The 25493-nt window shown below is 56.4% G+C and overlaps 1 pseudogene; it reads left to right on the top strand.

Annotated features, from left to right (window-relative positions):
* The first annotated feature begins 1527 nt into the window (after positions 1 to 1527).
* Positions 1528 to 16291, top strand: LOC116546398 (annotated as a pseudogene).
* Positions 16292 to 25493: the final 9202 nt, after the last annotated feature.

Here is a 25493-nt window from a genome sequence, read left to right as displayed (position 1 = left end):
CTCTTGTTACCCAGGCAGGAGTGCAGAGGCTCAATCTCGGCTCACTGCAACCTCTGCCTCCCAGGTTCAAGTGATTCTCCTGCCTCAGCCTCCTGAGTAGCTGGGATTACAGGTGCACATCACCACAACTGGCTAATTTTTGTATTTTTAATAGAGACGGGTTTCACCTGTTGGCCAGACTGGTCTTGAACTCCTGACCTCAGGTGATCCACCAGCCTTGACCTCCCAAAGTTCTGGGATTACAGGTGTGAGCCACCAAGCCCAGCCTTACACTTATATTTCTAAGATAATTCAAAACATGTTAAAAACGAGACTTCTATCTGAAAATGACAAGGAAAGTGACAGATGCCACTCCAAGGGTAGGAACAGGAGGTCGGACCATGAAGTCCTGCCCTGCTGATAGAGGGGCTGGGTGCCCTGGGGTCTGCACAGAGCAGGGCGAAGGGAGGCCCGGCCTGCACTCACAGGGCACTGCGTGGAACCTTCCACCTTGTGGAATGTCGTGTGTGGGATTCTGCCCATGCAGGTAAATGTGCATGTCTGTGTGTCCACACGCACTTGTCTGCAGAGACCAACTCAGATGGCTGCTCCCCAAGGTGTCAGGTCAGAGATTATCTCTTGGGGGAGGATTTTCAAGAATGTTTTCCTTTCTTGAATCTCTTTGTATGGTTGGAATTCTTTTCAATTCTTTTTCTTTTTCTTTTTCTTTCTTTCTTTCTTTTTTTTTTTTTTTGGAGACAGAGTCTCGCTTTATTGCCCAGGCTGGAGTGCAGTGGTGCAATCTCGGCTCACTGCAACCTCCATCTCTTAGGCTCAAGTGAGTCTGCTGTCTCAGCCTCCCGAGTAGCTGGGACTACAGGTGCATGCCACCATGCCCAGCTAATTTTTGCACTTTCAGTAGAGACAGGGTTTCGCCATGTTGGCCAGGATTGTCTCAATCTCTTGGCCTCGTGATCCACCCACCTCAGGCTCCCGAAGTGCTGGGATTACAGGCCTGCCTGTGCCACCATGCCTGGCCTGGTTGGAATTTTGACTCAACACGGGCCATTGTTGTAAACAGAAAAGTGCCAACTGGACGCCCCAGCCTCAGGCCCCAGCTCCGCGCCCAGCCCCTCTATCAGCAGGGCAGGATCAGAGGCCGGTGCCTGGGGCTCAGGTGGGGCTCTGCGGGTGGTGCAGGCCTGGGGGCCTCCATCTCGGGGACTGTGAGCTCCTGGTCGTGAAGTGTTTTGTATTCTACCTTGGCCAGTGGCTCGTCCCCACCCCATGGAGACCCCATGTGGAGGGCTCAGGTCCCATCTGCAGCTCCCACATCAGGGGTGGCTCCCCAGAGCACCAGGCCCCTGAGTGGAACCCTGTGTGGTCCTGGCTGTGCCCGAGGCCCCGTGTGCAGGAGGCCCTCAAGGAGCACGGCTGGGAGCCTCACGCTGTGCACAATTTATCCTCTGATGTTCGCCTCGCTCCGACATGTCCCGGCTGGCGTGAACCTTGACTGCTGCCTATCAACAAAGACTTTCTTCTTGCCAGTCTAGGTTGGTAAAAAATGAGATGCCCTACCTCCTCTGGACCATCAAGAGGGACATATTGACCATCACAACCTGACCTGTGACCAGATGCTGAACCACTACGCCAAGACCACCTCCTTCACCACCAAGGTGAGCCACTGCTGAGGGTGGCCGGGGGCTGGCAGGAGCCAGCACGGGTGGGGTGAGGGGCCTCTGCAGCCACTAGGGACCCCTGGCGGCTGGTCAGTGGCCATGGGTGGCCGTAGGTGGCCACCATTCACCTCCTGGGTGCCTCCTGGGACTCCTGCTCTAACACCATGGCCAGAATCACTCAGTGCCCACCCCACCCCTAGCACCCCTGGGCCCTTTGATCTGTGTCTCTGGATGAATCTGGGACCTCAGGGCACAGAGGCCAAGTCAAAGATGGGCTGAGTGGGAGCTGCCACTAAGCTTTGGGCCCTGAAGGGGCTGTGGGTCCCCAGGGGCAGGGGTGCGGTCTTCCACTGTGGGGGTCCCTGACTGGGAATGTACGTCACTGGGCACTTTCCTGCCTCCCCCGTCCCTGGCTCTGCACAAGGCAGCTGCCACACCTTTCCACCAAGGCCCAGGGTTGGAGCCTGGCCAGGATGCAGGGTGTGGGGACCCTGCTGAGGGAGGGGTAGGGCAGAGGGGCTTTCCTGGCACAGGGGCCCCATCAGCAGGCCAGGTGTGGCTACTTCAGCACAGCTTACGGGGCAGGGGCAGGGGATAAGGTGCCCTTCCACACCTGCCACCCCAAGGCCGCCTCCGGGTCAGGCCAGGGCCGGCCATGCTGATGGAAACACAGCTTCTGCAAAGACCCTGTGTGCAGAGCCTGGCCTGGGGCCCTGAGGGGCTGAGAGACTGGGGACAGGGAGTGGGAGGGGTCTGCCCCAGGTGTGCCTTGTGGTGCCCGGTGGTCAGGCAAGTCTGAGATGGATGCCGGGTCCTGCCTTTTGAGCGATGCGGAGCGGAGCTGCCCCTCGGTCCTAACGCGCCGCTGTCTCTGGAGATCGGGCTGTGCATAAACATGTGGAGCCTGCCATGGTACGTCCCAGTGAACCCCGACTCCTTCTTCCCATGCTGCTACAGCCTCTGCGCTGACAGCGAGCAGCAGGAGTTCCTGGGTGAGTGACACAGCCCCCGGTCCCAGCCAGCACCCCAGCTCAGCACCTCTGGTGCCCTGGCAAGGGCTCATCTGGAAACGTTCATGGGCAACCTCGGAAGGGGGAGGGGCACTGGGTCTGTGGAGCAGGTGTTGGTCAGGGCGGGCGGGGGAGGCCCTGCTGGCTTGTGCCAGCTCAGAGTGATGCCCAGCTTGGCCGGGCTGGGCATGGTCACCTTGCTGCTCAACCCCTGGCCTGCAGGCCCCATGAGATGCATGCTCTGCCTTCTGAGACACAGCAATGCATGGGACGGGGCAGAGGGCCCAGTGCTGTCAGCAGAGAGGCTTCTGGAAAGATCCCCCTGGCACCAAGACAGATTGATAGTGCCAGGTCTGAGGACAGAGGACAGAGGCCGTGGTCATGGCAGTGCAGGGGCCAGGGGTGCAGGGGTGGGAGGGCAGGCAGTCACCAAATGTGTGGCCCTGCCTCTGGGCCTGGGGACAGTGCACGAGCAGCTGGGGTGAGGCGAGCTCCATGGTTGGAGGCCAAGGGGTGCAGCTAGACAGCTGCAGTCACAGAGGTGCTGGGCGGAGAAGGACAGGCAGCGTGGGCTGTGGGAGCAGGCCTGGCCTCCACCAGCTGTGAGGGCAGGAAGTGGGGCAGGTGCTGGAGACTCCAAGGCCCTGGTCCCGACTCCAGTCCCCAGCCCAGGCTCAGGTGCAGGGTGAGGCCATGCTGTCCTTCAGTTCCAGCCTGAGCAGAGGATGAGGCTGTGCTGTCCTTCCAGATGATTTCTGGCGTACCATGGCGTCCAGCATCCTCAAGTGGGTGGTCAGTCACCAGAGTTTCGGCAGCAGCAAGCCCACGGCCCAGGTGGAGGAGGCCGAGAGCAGCGAGCTGAGCAGCAGGGCAGGTGTGTGGGGCGTGGGGCTGGGGCCGGGCAGTGCCGGGCATCCAGAGCTGGGGGCCTCCACGGGGGCCCTCCTTCCTCCTGGGCATGGTCAGTCTCGAGGGTCTGAGCAGCCGGGACCAGATGCAGCCATGCCTCAGACTCTCTTGATTCTCACAACAAACAGGTTTCCTGATCTAACCGTGGGGCTAAACGCTGAAGTCGCCTGGTTTGCGAAGCACCTGGCAGTTAACACAGCCCTGGGACATCCGAGTCCCACGCTCACCACCACAGTTCCGTGCCATGGACGTGGTTCCAGCCTGTGGTTGTGCCCCATGGCCACCCTGATGCCACAGCCTGAGTCTCCCCAGAAAGGCCCTGTGGGAGAGAATACAGGAAGAGGTGCCCCAGGTGGTGCAGGGACGTGAGCCAGCCATCGTGGTTTTGGACAAAATCCAAATCTTTCTTGTGACTTTAATAAAATGTGATTTCTAGAGCAGTTTTAGGTTCACAGCACCGCCGAGCAGAGGCCCAGGATTTGCCACACGCCTCCCCCACTGTCGACACCCCTGCAGAGCCATGCGTTCACTTCAACTGCTGACAGACGAACATGAGTGCATTAGACTGTTAGTGTGTATTTGTGCCAATCAGACGGCTGCAGGGCTCCACTGAGGGAGAAGCTCTTCTAGGTAAATGTGAAAGAAACAAATCCTGATTGCTGAATGCTGGGGCAGTGGCCTCGTCTGTGCTGAGTGGGAACTTTGCCCAGCTGGCTGCCTGTGACTGGCTGTGCTCAGGTTTCGCTTTCAATTCTGAGTTAGGTTTTGGCTTGCTTATGTTGGACATGAGGCCACTTGGGCCATCTCAGCCCGATGGCCTCCTAATTAATGATTCTGTTTTTCTTTTGAGATGAAGTCTCACTCTGTCACCCAGGTGGAGTGCAAAATGGTGTGATCTTGGCTCACTGCAACCTCCACCTCCCTGGTTCAAGTGATTCTCCTGCCTCAGCCTCCTGAGTAGCTGGGATTATAGGCACATGACACCACACCTGGCTAATTTTTTGTATTTTTAGTAGAGATGGGGTTTCACCATGTTGGCCAGGCTGATCTCGAACTCCTGACCTCAAGTGATCCACCCACGTTGGCTGCCCACACAGTGCTGGGATTACAGGCTTGAGCCACTGCACCCGGCCTAATTAATAATTTTAACACAGTTGATGAACTTACATTGACACATCATGGTAACCCAAATGGTTTTATACATTCTGCAGGTTTGGACAAATGTATGATGACATGTATCCACCATTCCACTATCAGGCAGAGAAGATCCCCAGCCCCAAAATGCTCTGTGATCTGTCTCCTCATTCCCCCACCCCCACCCCAAGCTCCTGGCTACCACTGATCTTTTTCTGTCTCCATGGTTTTGCCTTTTCTAGAATGCCATTTGGATAGAACCACGTAGCATGGAGCCTTTTCAGATGGGCTTCTTTGACTTAGTGATATGCATTTAAGATTCTTCCAAGTCTTTTCACGGCTTGATAGTGCATTTCTTTTTAGTGCTGAGTAATATTCCACTCTCTGGATCCACCACTGTTTATTTATCTCTTCATCTACTGAAAGACATCTTGGTCACTTCCAGGTTTTGACAATCATGAATAATATTTCTATAAACATCTGTGTGCAGGTCTTTGTGGGGCCATAAATTTTGACCTCCTTTGGGCAGATACCGAGGAGTGTACTTACTGGGTGGTGCGGCAAGAGTATGTTTAGTTTTCTAAGAAAATGCCAGACTGTCTTCCAAAGTAGCTGCACCATTTTGCATTTCCACCAGCAATGAGGGAGAGTTCCTGTCCACATCCTCACCAGCATTTGATGTTCTCAGTGTTCTGTCTGTTCCATTCTCCTGGGTCTGTCATAGTGCCTCATTATTGTTGTGATTCGTGATTCCACAGTGGCATTTGATGTTGAGCATGTGTTCATATGCTTGTTTTCCGTCTGTATGGACTTTTTTGGTGAGGGGTGACCGTTCAGGGTCACATTTGTAAATTATATTTTCTGGCTGGGTGTGGCGGTTCACACCTGTAATCCCAGCACTTTGGGAAGCTGAGGCAGGTGGATCACTTGAGGTCAGGAGTTTGAGAACAACTAGGCTAACATGGTGAAACTCCATCTCTACTAAAAATACAAAATTAACTAGGTGTGATGGTGGGCACTTGTAATCCCAGCTACTTGAGAGGCTAAGGCACAAGAATTTCTTGAACCTGGAAGGTGGAGGTTGCAGTGAGCCAAGATCTTGCCATTGCACTCCAGCCTGGGAGACAAGTGCAAAACTCTGCTCAAAAAAATACAAATAAAAAATAAAATTATGTTTTCTTATTGTTGACTTAAAAGAGTTCTCTGCATACTCTAGATAACATTCCTTTATTAGATGTGTGCAAATATTTCCTCCCAATCTATGGCTTGTCTTCTCATTGTCCTTTACAGAGCAGAAGCTTTTCATTTTAATGAAGTTGAACTTATCAGTAATTGCTACTGTGGGGCATGAGAGTCAGGCGGCAGGTTTCACATGTTTGTTTGGGGAGGTGGTACTCAGGGAGCCAGTGGAGGATGGGGCCGTTCAGGGGGAGGAAGTCACCTGCACAGATGCAGGCGTGGCATCCAGGTGGCTGCCCAGAGAAGCTTTGTGGGGTCTTGGGGTGCCTTCTGGGTGTCTGGGATACTTGTCAGGTATTGGGGCACAGAGGGAGTGGAGCTGCCTTTGTCCATGGCTTTAGGTATCACTCCACGAGGTGGGCAGGGCTGCCTCCTTGTGGGGGTCCATTCTCCATGTGCCTGTGTTTGGGTTTCAGATGCTGAAAATGCTGAGGCAAAGCTCACGGGCCTTCCCGGGCAGCTTGTGGATGTCACATGCAAGGTGTACCAGACCTGCCTGGGGAAGCTGGAGCATGAGGACATCGACATGGCGGAGGGCATCACGGAGGACCTCACTGAGGCCGAGTGGGAGGACCTGACCCAGCAGTACTATGCCCTCATTCAGTAAGACTTGCACAGGCCCTCGGCTCACAGAGCCTGAAGTACAGCCTCCCTCAGCACATGCCAGAGCCAGCGACTGGGGATTGCAGGAGCTGCAGGGGCCATGCAGCCTCTGGAAACTGGGTCACCTGTCTGGGCATTAACTTACCTGTGGGGTATTCTTGTTAGGTATTGGGGTGTCTGTCTGGATGTTGGGGATTCTCTCTGGGTGTCGAGATGCCTGTTGAGTATTGAGGCACTTGTCTGGAGTCTGGGATGTTTGTTGGGTATTGGGGTGTCTGTCTGGATGTTGGGGTGCCTTATGGGTGTCAGGGTGCCTAGACCCTCTGTTACCTGTCTCACCAGGGATGTTGAGAGGATGGATACCCCCCTTGGGGTGCCTTTGGGTAGTAACATTGTCTCATGCATCTTCAAAATCCAGAAGTGTGTGATGTCATTTGAGCCCCCCCCCCCCAGTCTGAGACAGGCAGGTGGGATTTGTCCATTTCACAGCTGGGCCACCTGCTTCACTCTTGGCCATTGGCAAGTGACTGGCAGAGGCGTGCTTGGGCCCAGAGCTCCCGGCTCGCCAACCTCATCACCATTCGCTGCTCCAGGGTTCCAAAGGCTGACCCTGGTCTTCCTGCCCCCTGCTGAGGGCCAAGCTCTTCCTGGAGCCAGGAGTCCAGCACTCCCTTGACAGCAGCCACCAGAAAGAGGAACTGGGCAGAGGTGGTCCTGGCACCCCAGAAACATGAGCAGCTGCTGCCAGGGGCAAGTCTGTGAGGTCTGTCCTCGCTGACAAATGTGGGGTCTTCGAGTATGGCAGGATGCACCGCGCTGCATTTTCTTAGAGCTGAATTAAAAGGAAGTCCCAGGGGTGACCACCAGATGGCAGCATCAGACTTCCGCGTGTCCCTGTGGCCGACTCATCCCAAACCACATCACGAGGGTGTGTGGGTGTCCACAGGAGCTTCCCAGCTGCTGCAGGAGAGGCTCTCCCTGGGAGCCCCTGCTGCCTCAGGTGATCCCTGGCAGGTGTGCCCCGGGGTCAGGACTCAGCCGTGGCTGTGTGCTGCTCACTGCCAGCAACTGGAGGCCCAGCTTGTTCTCTGTTGAGTCTGGGATGCGCATTTCATGGTTCCTGGGTTTTGCCAGCTCCTGCGTGGCGCTCTGCTGGGCTCGTGAGCAGCTCTAACCTTCACTGCTCTCAACCTTCTCCCCGAAAAGCAGGGCCAACACTGCAGTGTGTGCACCTGTGGGGAGGGTGGTCCTGCTCAAATCCCACCTCCTAGAGTGAGGGTTTCCCTGGCTGGGGGCTGGGCTGTCCTGGGGACACCGTGAGGGATTCCTTCCCATGGGATGGTCACAGCTCATCTTCCTCCTGAGCAAGTCACTGCAGCCCTGGGTCACTGGAAACTTGCTGGTCCCCTGGGTGGCGTTGGCTGTGACCAGCATGGTGGACATCCACGGTGACCCACCCTATTTACACAAGATCATTTTGGGCCGGCCTGTGCAGCAGGGATGGGGCTGTTTCAGGGGTGCGGTGTCGGGGGGCTGGCTGCACCTGGTTTGCTTCACGTCCTCACCACAGTGGAGGGTCATGTTCCTATCCTGGGGCCAGCAGTGCACGCCACTCACCAGGGAGGAGGCGTGTTGGCTGGTGAGAGCCGGGAGGTGCTGCCCACCTGAGGTCACCTTCAGTCCTTCCTGGGAGGGGCCTGTCACATAGCTCCACAGGGCAGGGCCCTTCCCATGTTGTCAGGGACACCCCAGCCTCACTTACCCCTTCAAGCTGCCCCAGCAGGTGTGAATGGAGCCCCACCCAAGCTCAGGCTGGGAAGGAGAGTCACAGCTGGTGTCCTTGGAGCCCCGCTGGACCCGCCGGCCCTGCTCCTGTGCTCCAGCCGCCTTGTCAGGATGTCAGGGGGGCTCCATGCTGGGCCTTTTTCTTTGCAGCCCTGAGTCTGCCCATGCAGGATGGGTCCAACAGGTCCAACGGGCCCTGGGGTGGCTGCTGGCACGCATGGCTTCCCCTCCACCGTCTGGGCAGCAGGAGTGCACCCTTGAGCTCTAAACCCAATCAAATAGCTCTCCTTACCCCCTCCTTTTTCTCTGTAGTTATCAATTCTGGAGTCTAGCCCATGACTGCAAATCCACCAACAGGGTCTTGAGTCAGGCTGACGTTGAGCTCACAGGATGTGGTGCTGGCAGCTGGCGGCGACACAGGAGGCCTGCACAGGCCAGTCACTTTCCTACCAGGGAATGGGCCCAGGCACCACCAACCACAGGTGGAACCCGGGCATGCCTGTGTCTCCCCTCACCTGCCTCCCACCATTTCCACCCAGGCAGGGTGCTGCTTGGGGCCCATGGCCAGTTCAGACCCTCACACTGGGGTCCCCACATGGCCCTCCACAAGGCCTTTGCCTGGTGTGGCCTCACAGGGTTGAGTTTCCAGGTGTCTGTCTATTGGCAGAATGCCCTGGGCAACCCCCAGCCCTTTCCTGCCAGGTCAGACCCGGACCATCCCAGAGTGGAGCCTGCTTGGTGGGCGAGGTGGGCCCCAGCCTCGGAGTCTCATGCACTTTCCAGCTCTTGCTTTGTAGTGGTGATGCTTTCATCTCCAATTCAAGAAATTACTTTCCTCAGTGCCAGGCTCCGCTGAATAAAATCACATCTGTGAACCCTCAGACAGACATCAACGGGCTTCGGAACATCTGGATTATAAAGCCTGCGGCCAAGTCCCGTGGCCGAGGTGAGTTCGCTGGTGTGGGTGCCACCTGGACCACATTCACAGCTACTGAGGGCCCCACTTGATGCCGGCTGCCATGAGCGAAGGACAGTCTCAGGCCCATGCACCATGGGGAAGGAAGTGTGGGGGCAGAATGCCGAGGCAGCATGGAGCTCGGTCTCACGGGCACTGGAGCAGTCTTGGACGAGGAGACGTCTTCACAGCTTGTGTTCAATTCACAAGGCTGGGTTCTGGTTGACGAATTAGGTTCCCTCCTTTGTATTCACAAACTGGTATATGGTTTTCTTTTTATTATTATTATTTTTAATTCAAGATGTAGTTTCACTTTTGTTGTCCAGGCTGGAGTGCAGTGGTGCAATGTCGCCTCACTGCAACCTCCACCTCTCAGGTTCAAACAATCATCCTGCCTCAGCCTCCCGAGTAGCTGGAACTACAGGCGCTCACCACACCCAGCTAATTTTTTGTATTTTTAGTAGATACAAAGTTTCACCATGTTGGCCAGGCTGGTCTCGAACTCCTGACCTCAAGTGATTCACCTGCCTCAGCCTCTCAAACTGCTGGGATGACAGGCATGAGTCCCTACACCCCTTTGGTTTTGGTTTTAATATTGCCATGATTGCCCTCTTGGTATCACGAGTATGCAAGCCTCTAAAATGGATGAAGGACTTTCATCCCAATTAACAATGGAATTCCTAGTCCTTGAATTTATTATAAAACTCACCTGTAAATACCAGACTCTAGGAGGTAGATTCTTAATACCTTTTACACTTTGTCTGTGGTTTTCTACATCTTCTTGAATGTAGCTGTGACTATGTTCTCTTTTCTATTCCCACTGGTGAGTACAGTGTGTCCTATTAAAAAAAAAACAACAGGACTTCCTAATGGTCTATTCTTATTCCTGTTTCCAAAGAACAAACATCTGGTTGCATTTTTCAATTTTCCTGACAGATTTTCCCCCTTATCTCTTAGATGCTAAGTTCATTTATGTTCATTTCTTATGCAATAATAAAAGCTTTAAGGCTATGAAATTTCCTCTGAATGTAGCTTAAGCTGCATCATCTTGATTATGTTACGTAATGTTCTCATTTGTCTTCGTATCTAAATAGACATTACTTTTAGCTTGGTTTTGTCTGCCTCGAGTTATTTTGAAGAGTTTTATTTTTTTATTTACAAGTGGTTGATTTTCATGTGATTTTTTACTATTATTAATTTTTAAACTTTTTTGAGACAGGGCCTTACTCTGTAGCCCAGGCTGGAGTGCAGTGGTGCAATCACGGCTCACTGCAGCCTCAGCCTCACCAGGCTCAAGTGATCCTCCCACCTCAGCCTCCTGAGTAACTGGGACTATAGGTGTGTAACACCATACCCAGTTGATTTTTTTTTCTTGTAGAGATGTGGTTTTGCCATGTTGCCCAGGCTGTTTTGTGTGATTTTTAAAAAATCTTGGCCCAGTGCAGTGGCTCACGCCTGTAATCCCAGCACTTGGGAGACCGAGGAAGGTGGATCACCTGAGGTCAGGAGTTCGAGACCAGCCTGATCAACATGGAGAAACTCCATCTCTACTAAAAATACAAAATCAGCTGGGCATGGTGGTGGGTGGCTGAGGCCAGAGAATCTCTTGAACCCTGGAGGTGGAGGTTGCCGTGAGCTGAGATTGCGCCATTGCACTCTAGCTTGGGAAACAAGAGTGGAACTCCATCTCAAAGTCTTTATTAAGTTGTGATTTTCTTACATTCAATCTAAAGCCTCTTTCGTCCTGCCACATGCCCTTTTCTGGGTGTGTGTGGCCCATACTCCCCTGGCAGCCTGCAGGCTTTCATCTGGCTCCCCATGAGTGCCCACCCTGCCTGGCCATGTGTGGGGTGCTCTCCCCAGGCTGTCCAAAGCACTCACCTTCCCCGTCTGCTGCTGTCCATCAGGCTAGACTTTCCGCCCACTGTAGACACCTGCATCCCCAGGGACACTTTGTGGACACTCCAAACCCACCTGCTCCAAACCAAATGCACCTCGTGCTACCCTGTCACTAGCTATGCCCCCTCCTGGTCCCGTTGGGCCCTCACGTGCTGGCCCAGAGTGACGTCACTGGTTTGTGGCTGTGTCCCAAGCTTCATCTGAGGATAGCGAGGTCTCAGCTTCCCAAAACTGAAGAAGAAAATCTGGTATTTTTACAGGAAAATCTTGCCTCCATCTTGTTCTGCTTTGTGCCTCTGCAGATGGAGCTCCCCTGCACACCGTATCAGTCAGAATAGACTCGATGGTGCCACGTAACGAGCAGTAACAGATATATCCGGGGCTCTTGTGAAAAGCAGCTCCACTTTCATGCATGCCTGTTGTCCATCGTGACCTGGTGTGGGAGCGTGGCAGGGATGTGCCTCCCATCCAGGCCCCCGTCTTGTGACCCCAGTTAATTTGAGGCTTCAGGCTATTGCAGCAGAGAAAGAGCAGCTGGCAGGAAGTGCTGCGGCCATCTGCACAGGTACTGCTGGTCTCCACAGTTGTGTGGCCTAACTTGGGGGCAAGGGTGGGAAATTGGAAAACCCACCTGCACAAGAGGACCAGCGGCCCCCCACCCTGCCCTTCCTAGTGTTACTCTCACAGGACTCCAAGACCCCGAGTGCTGCCGCTCACAGCCCTCAGCAGACCCCACCACCCAGCCTGGTGGCTGCTCTCAGGTCCTTAGAATGCCCTGCTCCCTGTTTACACCAAACCCCAGAGTGTGGCCTAGGGCATACTGACTCCCTTTTATCTATTTACTTATCGAGATGGAGTCCCAGGCTGGACTGCAGTGGTGCAATCTTAGCTCACTGCAACCTCTGCCTCCTGGGTGTAAGCAATTCTCCTGCCTCAGCTTCCCGAGTAGCTGGGAATGCAGGCGTGCACCACCACATCCAGCTAATTTTGGGCATGTTTTGACAAAATCAGGTGACACACACTGTAATCCCAGCTACTCAGGAGGCTGAGGCAGGAGAATAATTTTTGTATTTTTAGTAGAGAGGGATTTTACCCATTGGCCAGGCTGATCTCGAACTCCCAACCTCAAATGATCCACCCACCTTGGCCTTCCAGAGTGCTGGGATTACAGGTGTGTGCCACCACACCCATCCTGCTGGCTCCCTTTTAAAAAGGACTCTGTCCCTGCATCTTCACCGATCTGTGTTCCCTCAGAGTCCTGGGGGCTGGTTCTGTTGGGGGAGAGCTTGGGGAAGACTGGCACTGGCTTCCACCTCATCCGTGAGTGCTAGGCCTTCCCCACCCCCCGGCCGTGCTGCCTGCTGGCCCCAGAACAAAGCTAGTGCAGGTCTTGAGGCCAGGCTGTGGCCCTGCCCCTGGGCTCAGGAGCTGCACAGTGGCCGTGCAGGCTGGGCTGACTGGTGGCCTCTTGCAGACATAGTGTGCATGGACCGTGTGGAGGAGATCCTCAAGCTGGTGGTGCAGAGCACCCTCCTTCCAGGGACAATAAGTGGGTGGCCCAGAAGTACATCGAGACACCAATGCTCATCTACGACACCAAGTTTGACATCAGGCAGTGGTTCCTTGTCACGGACTGGAACGCCCTGACCATCTGCTTCTACAAGGAGAGTTACCTGCAGTTCTCAACACAGCGCTTCTCCCTGGACAAGCTGGACAGGCCAGTGCAGAGGGTGAGCTGGACACCTCAGGCCAAGAAATGGGCTGCTGTCCTCACCCCTGGAGCAGCCGCAGTGAGAAGCGGCCCCAGCAGGGCCCACTCACTGCCACCTGCCACCACAAGAGGCACAGGTGGGGAAACTGAGGCTTGGGAGGCTGATGACCTCCCCCTGGGACAGGCTCAGGCCCACCAGCCTTCAAAGCCAGTGCCCTATGACCCACGCTCTGTGCATCTTCTCCGGAAAATCTTAAAAGGCCCCATTTTGCCTGTGCCTGCGGGTATCAGAATGGTGTGGACAGCACCTGGACCCCAGTGCAGTGATGTGTAGGGTGCCTGGCGGAGGCTCAGACATCCGTGAGCCCAGGGTGGAGAGACCCCTGCCTCACCCCGTCCCTCATGGACAGGATGGCAAGAGCTGATGGTGTCCTCAGGAGCGTGCTGTCCACACGGTGACATCTGCCAGCCTTTGCGCCAGGCTTCCTTCTGACTGTTGTGTGACCCTCGCTTGGTGTGAGGGGCTGAGGGACCTGATGGCTGGGCAGGAGTCGGGGCTGCTTTACAAGGGAGTTACAATCCAGGGAGGCCCAAGAGTCACTTAACAGAGACCTTGCAGGGTGTTCAACTCTGGCCCAGGCTGGGGGCTGCGGTCATGCTGGATGTTGTGCTGGAAGTCACGCCCAGAAGAGGGCCTGGGAGGAGCTGGCCTGGGGCCTTGACTCTCACCCGCCCGATGCCTCTGGTCAAGTGTGCCTGGAAGTGTTCCAGGAACTCACCAGTGCAAAAGCAGCTCCTGTGCAGTGGGAAGCCAGGGCCCCTTCCAGCCCCTGTCCCTAGGCCTCCAGCCGAGAGCCATGTGCTGTGTGCCGTGTGCCTGGCCAATCTCAGGGCCTCTCTGAGCCACTTCTCCATCTGGGACATAAACATGCATCCCGGTGATGCGAGAGTCCCTGACATCGGGTCAGATGCATACTGACAAAAATTAAAGAAAAGGGTTAAATGTTAGCCCTGCAGGTCTGAACACTGATGAGCTATTTTTGCTAAAACACTCTTCTACATGCCTGCCTCTTCTTTCTTTTCATGCAGTGGAAATATAACTTACATAGAGTCATGGGTGGTCTCTTCTCCCCCCGCCAACAAACAAGGTGGAAAATTCCTGGCCCAACACACGTACAATGGAAGTGAAAATGCTTTTGACATACATACAGCATAGTGCAATCTCCTAAACCATGTTAGTAGTTTTAAATCCTGTTTAGAAATAGGGCAAGAGTATAGCTAAATTACTGACAATTTTAGGTAGGTGACTGTTTCTCACCCTGTGTCACCAGCATCCCTCTGGCCACATGCAGATGGGGAAACTGAGGCACAGGGAGGCTCTTACTTGCCAGCAGAGCCTAGTTGGGGGCCCTGGGCTGGTAGGCTTCTGCCCTGCCCCCAAGTGCATTCCATGGCATCTGCCCACTGGACTTAGGGTTGGTTGTCCTGGGCTGTGTCAGCTGGGGAGCCAGGAGAGTCCCCCAGGCGGCCTGGGTTCCTCTGGCAGGGCGTGGGAGTCCTTGGGGATGAGGTTCTCTAGAGCCAGCTGAGTGGGCGCAGCACGGTTGGGAGGACCCACCTTGGGCGCCTTCCTGGGTTGGAGGCTGAGCACCTGCTCCTCAACCCCCACCCCCCACCCCACGCAGTGCCATCCACTTGTGCAACAACGCCGTCCAGAAGCACCTGAAGAATGACGCAGGCCGCAGCCCTCTGCTGCCAGCACACAACATGTGGACCAGCACCAGGTTCCAGGAATATCTGCAGCGCCAGGGCCGTGGCACCACGTGGGGCAGCGTCATCTACCTGTCCATGAAGGTGCCCATCACCCACATCATGATGGTGGCGCAGGATCACGTGGAGCCTCATAAGAACAGCTTTGAGCTCTATGGGGCCGACTTTGTGCTCAGGAGGGACTTCAGGCCCTGGCTGATCAAGATCAACTCCAGCCCCACCACGCACCCGTCCATGACCGTCTCGGCCCAGCTGTGTGCAAAGGTGCAGGAGGATGCCATCAAGGTGGCCGTGGACCGCAGCTGTGACATTGGCAACTTCGATCTCCTGTGGAGGCAGGTGAGCCTTGCCCGCCCCTGCCCGGGTGGCGGGTGCCATCCTCTGGGGGGTTTGATGGCAGCCCCCCGTGTGGACGCTTTGCCACCTGATTACTCAGTGAGGGTGTAGCCACAGGCCGCCAGCCCCAGAGGGTCCATGGAGGATGCTGATCCTGCTCCAGGACACCTGCTCTGTGATCCAGGCCTGTCATGCCCTCCTGTGGGACTCGATGCCTCATTGGCACTGAGAAAGGGGCTGCTACAGGCGTCCGGGTGTGCAGGGCAGCCCTGCTCTCTTGGCTCAGGGCTCTGTCCAGCTTTCCTCCCTCATTCCCAGCCCCACCCAGCCCTGACTGGTGTTGGAGATGGGGACTCCATGCTGGCAGCCTCCAGGCCCACTGTGCTGCTCCTTCCCTTTGGCCTGCAGTGTCTTCCACTCCGAGGATCTTTTGGGGGCCTCCTTCTCCCCTTGGGACCTTCCTGGGGGGTGAGGCCTGTGCCTGGAGACATGCTGGAGCCATTGGGAAGTGTGGCCGATGCCTCTCTCTTGAAGCCTCTTTGTGGCTAAACTGGAGAAAAGGGCAGCCCAGTCCTTGGGTGTGGGGCCCTCTAGATTGCCCCTCAAGCCTCAGGAAGTCTGGGCTACCCGCAGGCTCTACAGAGCCTGGGAGCCTCCCGAGGGTCTGCATGGGACCCCAGGTGTACACTCCTGAGTTGGGCAGGGGTCTGTGCCCTGACCAACCCCTCCTGCACAGACTCCACCTTCCCGGCCACATCCCAGCACGCCCAACCTGTGCCTTCCCCTCAGCCGGCAGTTGAGCTGCCCCCATTCAGCGGGTCTGACCTCTGTGTGGCGGGCATTGGTATGAGGAGGGTAAGAAGGCAGGTGCTGCCTGTCTGCAACCTCAAGACCTCAGCCCCACTGTGGGACGCACAGCTGCTGAAGGCACAGTGCCCCCTCGCCATGCTAGACCCCACCCAGGGACCCATACGACTGGCTCTCCAGTGAGACCTGGGACTGAAGGATGAGAAGGGGCTCCCCCTGGCCTTGCTGGCACCCCTAAAAAGGCCAGCTGAGAGTGGCAGAGCCACACAGCCCACCCACACCAAGGCTGCCAGGAAGGCAGAGCTCCCTGCCTGCCTTTGCCACCATGTGGACAGTCAGGCCCTGAACACCTGACACCGAAGCCCAGCCTACCAGATACTCAGATCCAAACCTGTTTAATGTGCACCCCTGGCGCCTGTGCTACAGGGCCTGAAGACAGAGGAGGGCGCCCTGCGTCTGCCACCCGGAGCCCCAGGTAACGCAGGGGCGTGGGGGCCACCTGCTTCATCCCCAACTCTCCCTCAGCAGCAGCCGCTGTGCCCTCCAGGACAGGGTGCAGAGCAGGCTTCCATGCTGGGGCCCGGGTGTCCCCTGACGGAGGTGTGGGTGTGAGCTTGGGAGGGGGTTTGAGGCATGTGGCACCTGTTTCAGCCCCGCATGGGTGTCTGGGGGGAGGAGTGGGAGTGCTGGCTGGGTGGATAGTGGGGTCCACTTTGTAGAACCTGGCGGGTGATGCCTTTCTCAATACCTCTGGGGTGTGGTGCGGGTCAGGAGGATTTGTGTTCAGGCCTTGAACCGCGCCATGAATAGCACAAACTCCCTGGCTGAGTGAGGTGGCAAAAGTGACCACTGGGCTTTTGTGTCTGGTTTTCTGAAGGCTCTGAGGGGCTGAGGTTACAGGTGGAGCCACCATGCCTGGCTCCTATCGGGCTCTTCTGAGCCCTGGCTAAACCTTCAGAATCAAGGGGCTGCCACTGGCTGCTCTTGGCCTCAGAGTAGCTGAGAAGGATGTGGGACTGGGATGAGGCTGGCCAGCAGGCAGCTTCACCTGTTTCTCCCGCTTGAGGGTTTTTATGAGGGAGTGATGAGGTCTTTAGGAGGCCGTGGCGGGGTCTCTACGAGGGCGCGGCGGGCTCTTTACAAGGGCATGATGGGGTTTTTACGAGTGGTCTCTAGGACAGCACGCAGGTGTTGCCACCTCCTGATTCCCACTGAGGTTCAGGGGCTGGGACTCCACTCACGAGATGCCGCCTGTCCCACAGGAGGCTAAGTCCCTCCTGCAGCTCTAAGGTGCCAGTGTGCCCAGATGGCCTGCACCAGCTGCAGCCTCTCATGGGGACAGAAACACCCTCAGCCTCGACACTCCCACCTCCTTACTGACCTGTACAGTCACTGACCTGCCCTGGGACTCTGGGGGGCTGCCCCAGCTGCTGCCCCTCATCCGCAGGCACCACCCTGTGCCTACCACCCACTTGGTCTGGCCCAGCTCAGCACCAGGCATCTGAACCTGAGCCCAGGCACAGCAGCACAGGAGGAGTCGGGGTGGGAGCTGCTCTTCTCCAAATCTGCCGGCTGGTTGGGTCCTTCTAGGCAGGACTCACCTCGAGGAGGGCTGGGAGAGGCAGACCTGGACTCCCCCTCTGGGGTGAGAGGCTAGGGGGAGGGGCATTAGGCAGGGTGAGGAAAGGGACCTCCCCATCCACAGAGCCTTCACCCAGAGGCGCGATGCCCCTCCCCGACCCCCTGCCCACGTTTTTAATTTTTATTTGAGAAGTAGTTTTGCTCTTATTGCGCAGGCTGGAGTGCAATGGTGTGATCTCAGCTCACTGCCACCTCTGCCTCTGGAGTTCAAGCGATTCTCCTGCCTCAGACTCCTGAGTAGCTGGGACTACAAGCACCTACCACTACACCCAGCTAATTTTTGGCATATTTAGTAGAGACGGGGTTTCACCATGCTGGCCAAGCTGGTCTCAAACTTGTCACCTGGTGATCCCCTCGCCTCAGCCTCCCAAAGTGCTGGGATTACAGACGTGAGCCATCACGCCTGCCCGGCCGGTATTTGAGTAGAGGTCTTGGTTTTCTGAAAGCTGGAGGAATAAGGTGGGCTCCATGCAGGAGTGAGCTGGGAGCCACCTGGGGCTGGACTTTCCGCTGGGCTGCTCTGGCAGGTGGTGAGATGCCCCTGAGGGGCCTGCCTGGGGTCGTGGCCTTGAGGGGAGTGGACGTCGCCTGTTGGTGGGTGTGGACTGAGGGACCCAAGGGCGCCGGGATGAGGCCAGGGGCACAGTCGGGGGGTGGGGCTGGGGTGGGGGAGGACGTGGGTAAGGATTCAGGGGTCTGTGGCCTGGCGTGAGGGTCACCGGGCGTGGGCGCAGCATCTTGGACGCCGTCCAGAGGTCTCAGAGGTGTGGGACGTCATGGGGCTGGATGAGCGGTGGTGGGTGGGGAGGGCTCGGGGCGCGACTACAGGTGGAGGAAGGCGCTGTCGGGGTGGAGGGTCCCAGCGCACCCGGGGGGGGGCAGTTGGACGGAGGGAGGCGCGTCTGGATGCGAGGCCGACGCCAGCGGTCTCAGCACCCGTCTCTACCCATGGCTGCAGAGGGAACCCCGAGCGCTTCGTGCCGCTGGGCTGGCAGAGCTGCAGCCCTCGGACCCCATGAGCCAGGACCCACGCGGGAACCAGGACCATGGCCCGGAGCCAGGCGCGTGTCCGTGAAAATCTGCGCGGAGTGGAGGCCGAGAACACCGCGCTGTTGCAGAGAACCCGCGTCCTCGCCGGTTTTCCTGGGTGCCCCGCGCCCGGCATCCCCACGTCTGCCCCGGCCCCTCCAAGCCACCCTGGGAAAGGCACCAGCCCGGGGGTCCCAGGCAGACGCTGGTTTGTTCGTCCTGCATTTGTCCAAGTCTTGGCACCGCCCAGGCTCTCCCACTCACTTTTCCTCCCATGTGGTGCCCAGCGTGGGCTCTGAGGGAGACCCCAGGGTTGGACCGTGCGATCCCTTTGCAGTTGGGCTTCTTGGCACATGGGAGTCAGTGGGCCGTGTGGCCGTGCTGCCCTGGAGACGCAGATATGGGAAGACTCCCCCTGCCACCCCAGGCCTCGTCCAGGAGGTGGTTGGGGCCTGTCTGTGATCCAGTGGCCTGGCTCTTCACGGATACTGAGCAGGGCCAATCCCGTAGCCCTCAGAGCCAGCGACAGAGCCCCCGTCCTGGGATTGGAGAGGGTGGCCGGGCCAGGGCAAGGGCCTGGCTTCGCCATCCTTCCTGGGCCTTGGGACCGGTACCAGCCACACCCCATGGGCCATCCCCACACGAGGTCACTTGCTACTGGCTGCCTGCAGCCCCTGCCTGCATCATGGTGCTGGGAGGACACCTTCAGGCAACTGTGTGTCATGGTGGGGGCCTGTCCCAGTGAGGCCTGGAGACAGAGAGATTCGGATGTGAGGGGTCCGGGGCGGGAGGGACATTGTCCTTTCTCAAGGATCCTACTGACCGTACCCATGGACGTCGCCTATGACACCTGCCATGGCTCAGCAGCCCCCCAGTATAAGGAGGGCTGGACACCAGGCTGACGGGTGAGGCCCAGCTGCAGTATCTGTCTTACAGCCCAGTGAGTATGGAACAGTGGGTGACAGAGACCGTCCTGGGCCACCCCCAAACATACCTGCCTGCTGACCACGCTGTGGTGTGGAGGCCAGCACCAGGCACTCTGCAAGGCACCGTGGCCACAGGCATACTATGGGCAGGGAGTGCTCAGCCCCATGGACTCTGCCCAGCAATGACTGCATAAGTTCCAGCCCATGGAGGTGGGAGCAGGGCCGACGTGATGGCCCAGGAGGCAGGGAGGTGGGCAGTGGGAGGTGGCAGAAAGGAGGAGGGAGCTCATAGCCATGGCAGGCCCCTGCCGCCTTCCCTCCCCTGGGACCCAGCCCCAGAGCTTGCTTCCAAGCTCCCTCCTGATGCTCCTTGAGCCCACAGTGTGAGGTCCATGGCCTCTCCCAGTCTGGGGGTCCTGTGGGTATTCCAGGCAGAACACCCCAGCTATACACTCCTTCCATACCCCACCATACACACACACATGCATGTGCACACACACACACATGAACACACATGTGCACACACACACACACACACATACACACACATGGGGCAGTGCCCTCCCAGGAACAGAGGCATGAGCTTCTGTGCTGCCGAGACATACAGATTGGGCTGGACACAGGGACTCTGGGCCTGTCCAGGAAGAGAGGAGCCAGGTCGCCCAGAACCACACCCTGGTTCTCTCCAACCCCCTGCCCTGGCTGGAGGCAAATGGGAAGCAGTAAGCTTCTGCCCAAAAACTTTCCTACACATTGGATACTCCAGATAATAAGAGGACTCAGAACAGTTGCCTGAGCAGAAGCCGAGTCCCAGAGTTCCCAGCCTTGGGGGCTGCCCTCTGGAGTGGGGAACCTCACAGAGGACTGAACAGGGTGGGGGGGGTGGCCTCTTGAATCTGGAGGGGAGGTGAGGGCTGAGGACTTGGGGTGGAGTCTTAGGTCCCAGGAGAGGGCTGTCCCTTAGAGGCCGGGGCTGAAGCCAGGGGTTCTGGGGTACCAGTGCCCAAGACAGATTCTGCCCCTGTTTGCCAGCCCAGCCAGCTTTCCAGGGCCCTTGTCTGCTGTCCCGGCCTCATGAACGCCTGAAGGGGGTGCACACAGGTGATGCCTTGATCCCGCTGGCCTGGAGCTATCTCTGCTCCAGTGGCCGCCCTGTGGGGAACCCCATTAGGGTGTTCTGAGACTCCAAAGACCTCAAGGTTTCTGGATGCTTCCTTTGGAAACCTAGAAACTCCACAAGTGTCTGGCCACAGTCTCACGGCCCCGGGTGGTGGAAAGTCTCCGGGCTGCTGTCCGTAAAGGGAGCCCTGTTTTGCCAGGAGGGAGCATGTCCACTTGCTCCTGCTGTGAGGAGCAGCCTTCTCTCCTCTGTTCGTCTTTGGGGCTGGAGCTGCAGGGTTGGCCAGGAGCCGCTGCCACAGGGCACCCTGCAAACTTGCCCCCCTCACGTCCACAGTCTCCAGTGAGAGCTGTCAATGCACAGCCAGATGCTGGCTGGGCAAGTACTTGCATTCCTCGGCCTGACCTGGGGCACCTTCCAGAGCCTGGCCATCCCCAGGATTGAGGAATGTGGCCTCTCCTGTTCTCAGGTAAGCTCCCGCCTCCTCCTAGGCCCCTACGCTGTGGCAGATGAGGCCCTGATTTCTCCTCAGGTGGGTGTGGCCTGATGCTCTCACCACATGGACAGGGACAGGTGAGGGGTTGGAGGGCCTGGGGGCCCCTGGCAGAGCTGGTGAAAAGAGGCTAGGAGACCTGGTCTGACCCTGCCGAACTGCCCTGGGAAGTGTTTGCTGGAAGCTCAAGGCAGGGTGAGCCCACCTCCAACCCACCTGTGACCTCCGAGGAGGCTGTTAGAATCTAGGGCAGTGCACAAGCCCATCCCGGGCTACCCACCCCACCCACCCAGGCTGCTCTGAGCCATTGGGAGCCGGTGGCGGCACACAGACTTGGGTAGACACCTGCTGAGGAGACACTTGGGGAATGGGGAACATCCCGAGAGTGAGATGCTGGCAGTGGAGGTGCCTGGGGGGTGGGGTGGGGATGCTCCCGCTTCAGGGCTGGCTGACTCAGCCTTACAAGAGAGGGCGTTTCATCACCTGCAGCAAGAAGTGTGCCAGCTGTCCCAGGAAGGGGCATTGGTGCCCAAGTCTGGTCGAGGCACAGTGGGGACACAGGTGTGGAAAGAGCCTGGAGGGGGTCCCGGGAAGGGGGAACTCACTGAGGACGTGCTGGGTGCACCATTCCTGGCATGGGGACAGCAGACAGCAAGATGTGCCTTTAGGGCAGTGGCCTGGTCACCTCAGGGGACTCAGGACACCCAGCAGCTCCACAGGGCCTGAGATGGGTCCAGCAGTGGGCTCAGGGAGGGGAGGGAGCGGTGGGTGTGGGTGCCATAGGCAGGCTCAGATTCATGGGGCATTCGTGGCACAAGGAAGAAAGCAGGCTGGGATGCATGGGAGCCAGTGGGAACAGTCAAGACGGGGGATTCAGGTGGGAGAGGTGTTAGCTGGATTCCCTCCTGCAGGGGAGATGGAAAACAGGGAGGGACAGGACTGTGGGTCCTGGCTTCGGGGAGGGAGGAGAAGTGAGAGTTGAGACTCAGAGGCGACTTTTGCCTGTCAGTGGATGGAGGAAATGGTTCCTGAGTTGGGAGACCTGGGGGAGGCAGCCTTGAACCATGAGCTGGAGAACCTTGTGGAGGTGGCTGCGGGGTGTGCCTCCCGGTGCCAGGGGAGCGATAGGGCTGTCCCACACTGCTACAGGCAGGGTGAGCCTGGGGAGCGGGTGGGGACTGAGGCAGGCAGAAGAGGTGAGGAAGGAGGGGACCCAGAGCCCACTGAGTGGCCACCTGGGTGCTTGGGCAGCAAGCTTACAGTCCTCAAGGTCACTGCACCTGAGGGTCTGTGGGCAGGTTTGCCCAGGAGAGCACCGCCAGGCCCCGTAGCTCAGGGAGAAGATGCTGAGCCTCTGCCTTTCAGGTGTAGGGGCATCAGGACTTGGGGGTAACGGGACAGCAGGCAGGGCCCAGGGGAACAGCGTATAGGTGGTGACAGCCAGAAGCTGTTGACACCCCAGCTTTACGGAGCCCCACATGCCAGTCTGGGTGGGCACTGCCTTCCCTGCAGAACCGGCATCCCCACCAGATGCCAGGGGAGCACAGGAAAGTCGCCATCATTTCTCTAGGCCAAGCTAAAGAAAACACCTAACCACGGGATTTGAACATTACCGAGTTGTCCCTGTAGCACACGAGGACCTGATCCTTGGGGCCTGCTCCTCTTGGGTCAGCACCGTGGTCAGCTCCTGGAAATGCTTTTCCCCTGGATGAGGAGGAGACAACCCCTTTGCATCCACACCCTTACCACCATTTGCAGAGTCCCATTTATCACACAATTATCAGCTTCTGGGACCTGAGAGGCTGCTGCCAGGAGAGGGGTGGGAGCCAGTCTGGAAGAGGCAACTGGCCATTCAACTACAGCCCAAAGGCACAACTGCCACCCCAGACAGCCAAGTCTGGACAAGGGCAGTGGGACAGCCAGTAGTGAGGAGCTCACACTGTGAGGGAGCCTGCTTGTGTTGAGACCCCAGCTCTACGCTGACTGTCCTTAGAGCCTGGGCAAGTTGATTAACTGCTCAGTGCCTCAGTTTCCCTAGCTCTAAAATGGGGATAGTAATTGTGCCTATCATAAATGGGTAAGTCTGGCAGTGCCTGGTGCATTATACTGAGAACAAGTGCCTTACACATTGTGGGTACCCAGTGAGCCAGTTTACAGCCCCTCAGAAGAGAGCCATCAGCGGGCATCTGAGGGAGCCTGGAACCCTGCATTCTGCAGGTGCCTGGGGTCCTGTGCCCAGGGGAAGCCGCTCCCCCACCCGACAGCAGTCTACAGAACACTGCCTGGCCAGATAGACACTTCTTTGTGCAGGTGTCATAAGGGAGGTCTGGGCCCCTCCGGGCTCCGTCCTTCACTGGCTGGACTGTAGAGAGCCCAGGACCCTGCCTTCTTAAGCCAGGCCCTTTTCTCCCTCCCTCCCCAAAACTCACAGCCTCCTCACCACGCTCTACCTCAGACTCTGGACTAGCCTCATTATGCCCTTTATCACTGTTTGCATCAGGGGCTGTAAGAAGCTCAGGTCACCCTCTCCCCACAGCCCTGAACACTCCCTTTCTGACCCCACCTGCTGAAACCTTTCCTCTGAACCCTCAGGAGACCCCAGGGAAGCCTCTCCCTGGAACATTCTCTCCCTTGCTGTTTGGACTGAGACCTAGCCCTCCCTGAGACCTGCTTCCCCACCCTGGTGTCCTCCTGAGCAGGGCTGCTTTCCTCACTCTCTGCCCCTGAAGCCCTCACTGAAGTCAGACAGGTCCTCACAGACCATCTCTGCACCCATTCTGAGGAGCCCTCTGGCTCCAAATCCCTGCACAGGTTCTGTGACCCCGGCCTTCTCCCTTTCCTGGCACCACTCCACCAGATTGCTTTTGTGGGGCACAACATGGTCTCCGTGTGGCTGAACCCAACTGCCAGGCATCAGGCCTCATCTTTCTTCAGCCATGAGCATTTCCCGTCAGTGGATCCTCACCACTTCCCCAACCTGAAACATTCCCAGGAAACGAGGCACTTCTTTGTAGTCTTGGTTCCTCAGTCACATGCTATTGTGCTCTTTAAAAGACTGATAAACATCATGGCACTTTTAAGCCTTGAGGGAAGTGGAAGGACACCAGGGGTGGCTGCATAAGTACCTCTCTGCGGTACCAAGTAAGGCTGGGAGAGGAAACTGGACCAAGCCACATCCCATCACTGGAGACCTCCCCTGGTACCAAGACTGGGAGAGGAAACTGGACCAAGCCACACCCCATCACTGGAGACCTCCCCTGGCCCGCACTTATCTTGGGCCTCCCTGTCCTCTCCATGTGCTACTGGGACGCTGATCAGGTAATTAGTGATGCTGTCACTGAACTGACTGCCTGTGGGGACTTTTGGTCCTTGGTGCGTTCCAGGCTCTGCCACAGTCTGTGCATCCACAGGTGACTGCGGGCCTGGCTGCTCTCTGCCATCAGGTTTCCCTTCCATTTTTAAAACTTCATAAGAAATCCTATTTAAAAGCAGTTTCTCCCATGGTCCCACATAGAACACATGAACTAGTTTCATTCTTATTTTCTATCATTGTCTAAAAACATATTTTTTACAAAGTAAGACCCAGTTTTGTTGACTGTATCTAATTTTAACCTATTAAATGGGAACCTTTTTTTAAAGTCTAAAAACATCAAGTGTTTGCTGGGGCGGTTAGGAAACATATATTTTCATACATTACTGAGAATGTAAGTTACCATAGTCACTTTGGAGAATGATTTGTGGTGTATCGACAAAGGATACAAGATGGAATTAGTTTTCAAAACCAAGTCAGTATAATTCCACATCAACAGAGAAAAGGAGAAAAACAATATAATTCTCCCAGTCGATGAAGAAAAAAAAAAAACTTGATACAATTAAAAAAACATCCATGATAAACAATCTTAGCAAACTAAGACTAGAAGGAAACTTTATTACTCTGACCAAGGGTAGCTACAATAAACTGGCGTCAAATATTTCATTTAATGGTGAAATACCCAAAGCCTTCCTACTAAGACTGGGGATGGGAGAAGAAGGTCTGATGCCTCCACTACAACTCAAAGCTGCAATAAAGATCCTGCCAGTGAGTGTAACAAGGCAAGAGAAAGAAACAAGGTAGAAAGTTTGGAAAGGAAGAAAACAAACAGGTAAATACTGGTTACCAGCGTGTGTTCACTTAGTGATATTTCATCTGTCTTTGCACAGCGACTTGTGCACTTTTAGTTAAAACATTACAAAAACAAAACGAAAAAAGATGTAATTAATTTCTAATCATTGACATAGAAATCTGTCTGTAATATGGTACTGATGGTGGGAAAAAAACAGGCTGTAAAACTTTATGTTATGATTCTATTAAATGCATACCTATCTTACATTTTTAAAACTTTATATGTGGGAAGAATATCTTTGGAAGGATATACACAAAAATGTGTAATACTGGTTGTCACTGGGGAGTGGAAGTGAGAAACTGAAG

Source organism: Sapajus apella, unplaced genomic scaffold (assembly GCF_009761245.1).
Source record: "Sapajus apella isolate SASKATOON/1434 unplaced genomic scaffold, GSC_monkey_1.0 scaffold853, whole genome shotgun sequence".
NCBI classification, from domain to species: Eukaryota; Metazoa; Chordata; class Mammalia; order Primates; family Cebidae; genus Sapajus; species Sapajus apella.
Note: the sequence above shows the minus strand (reverse complement) of the source record. Positions and strands in the feature narration are given on the sequence as shown.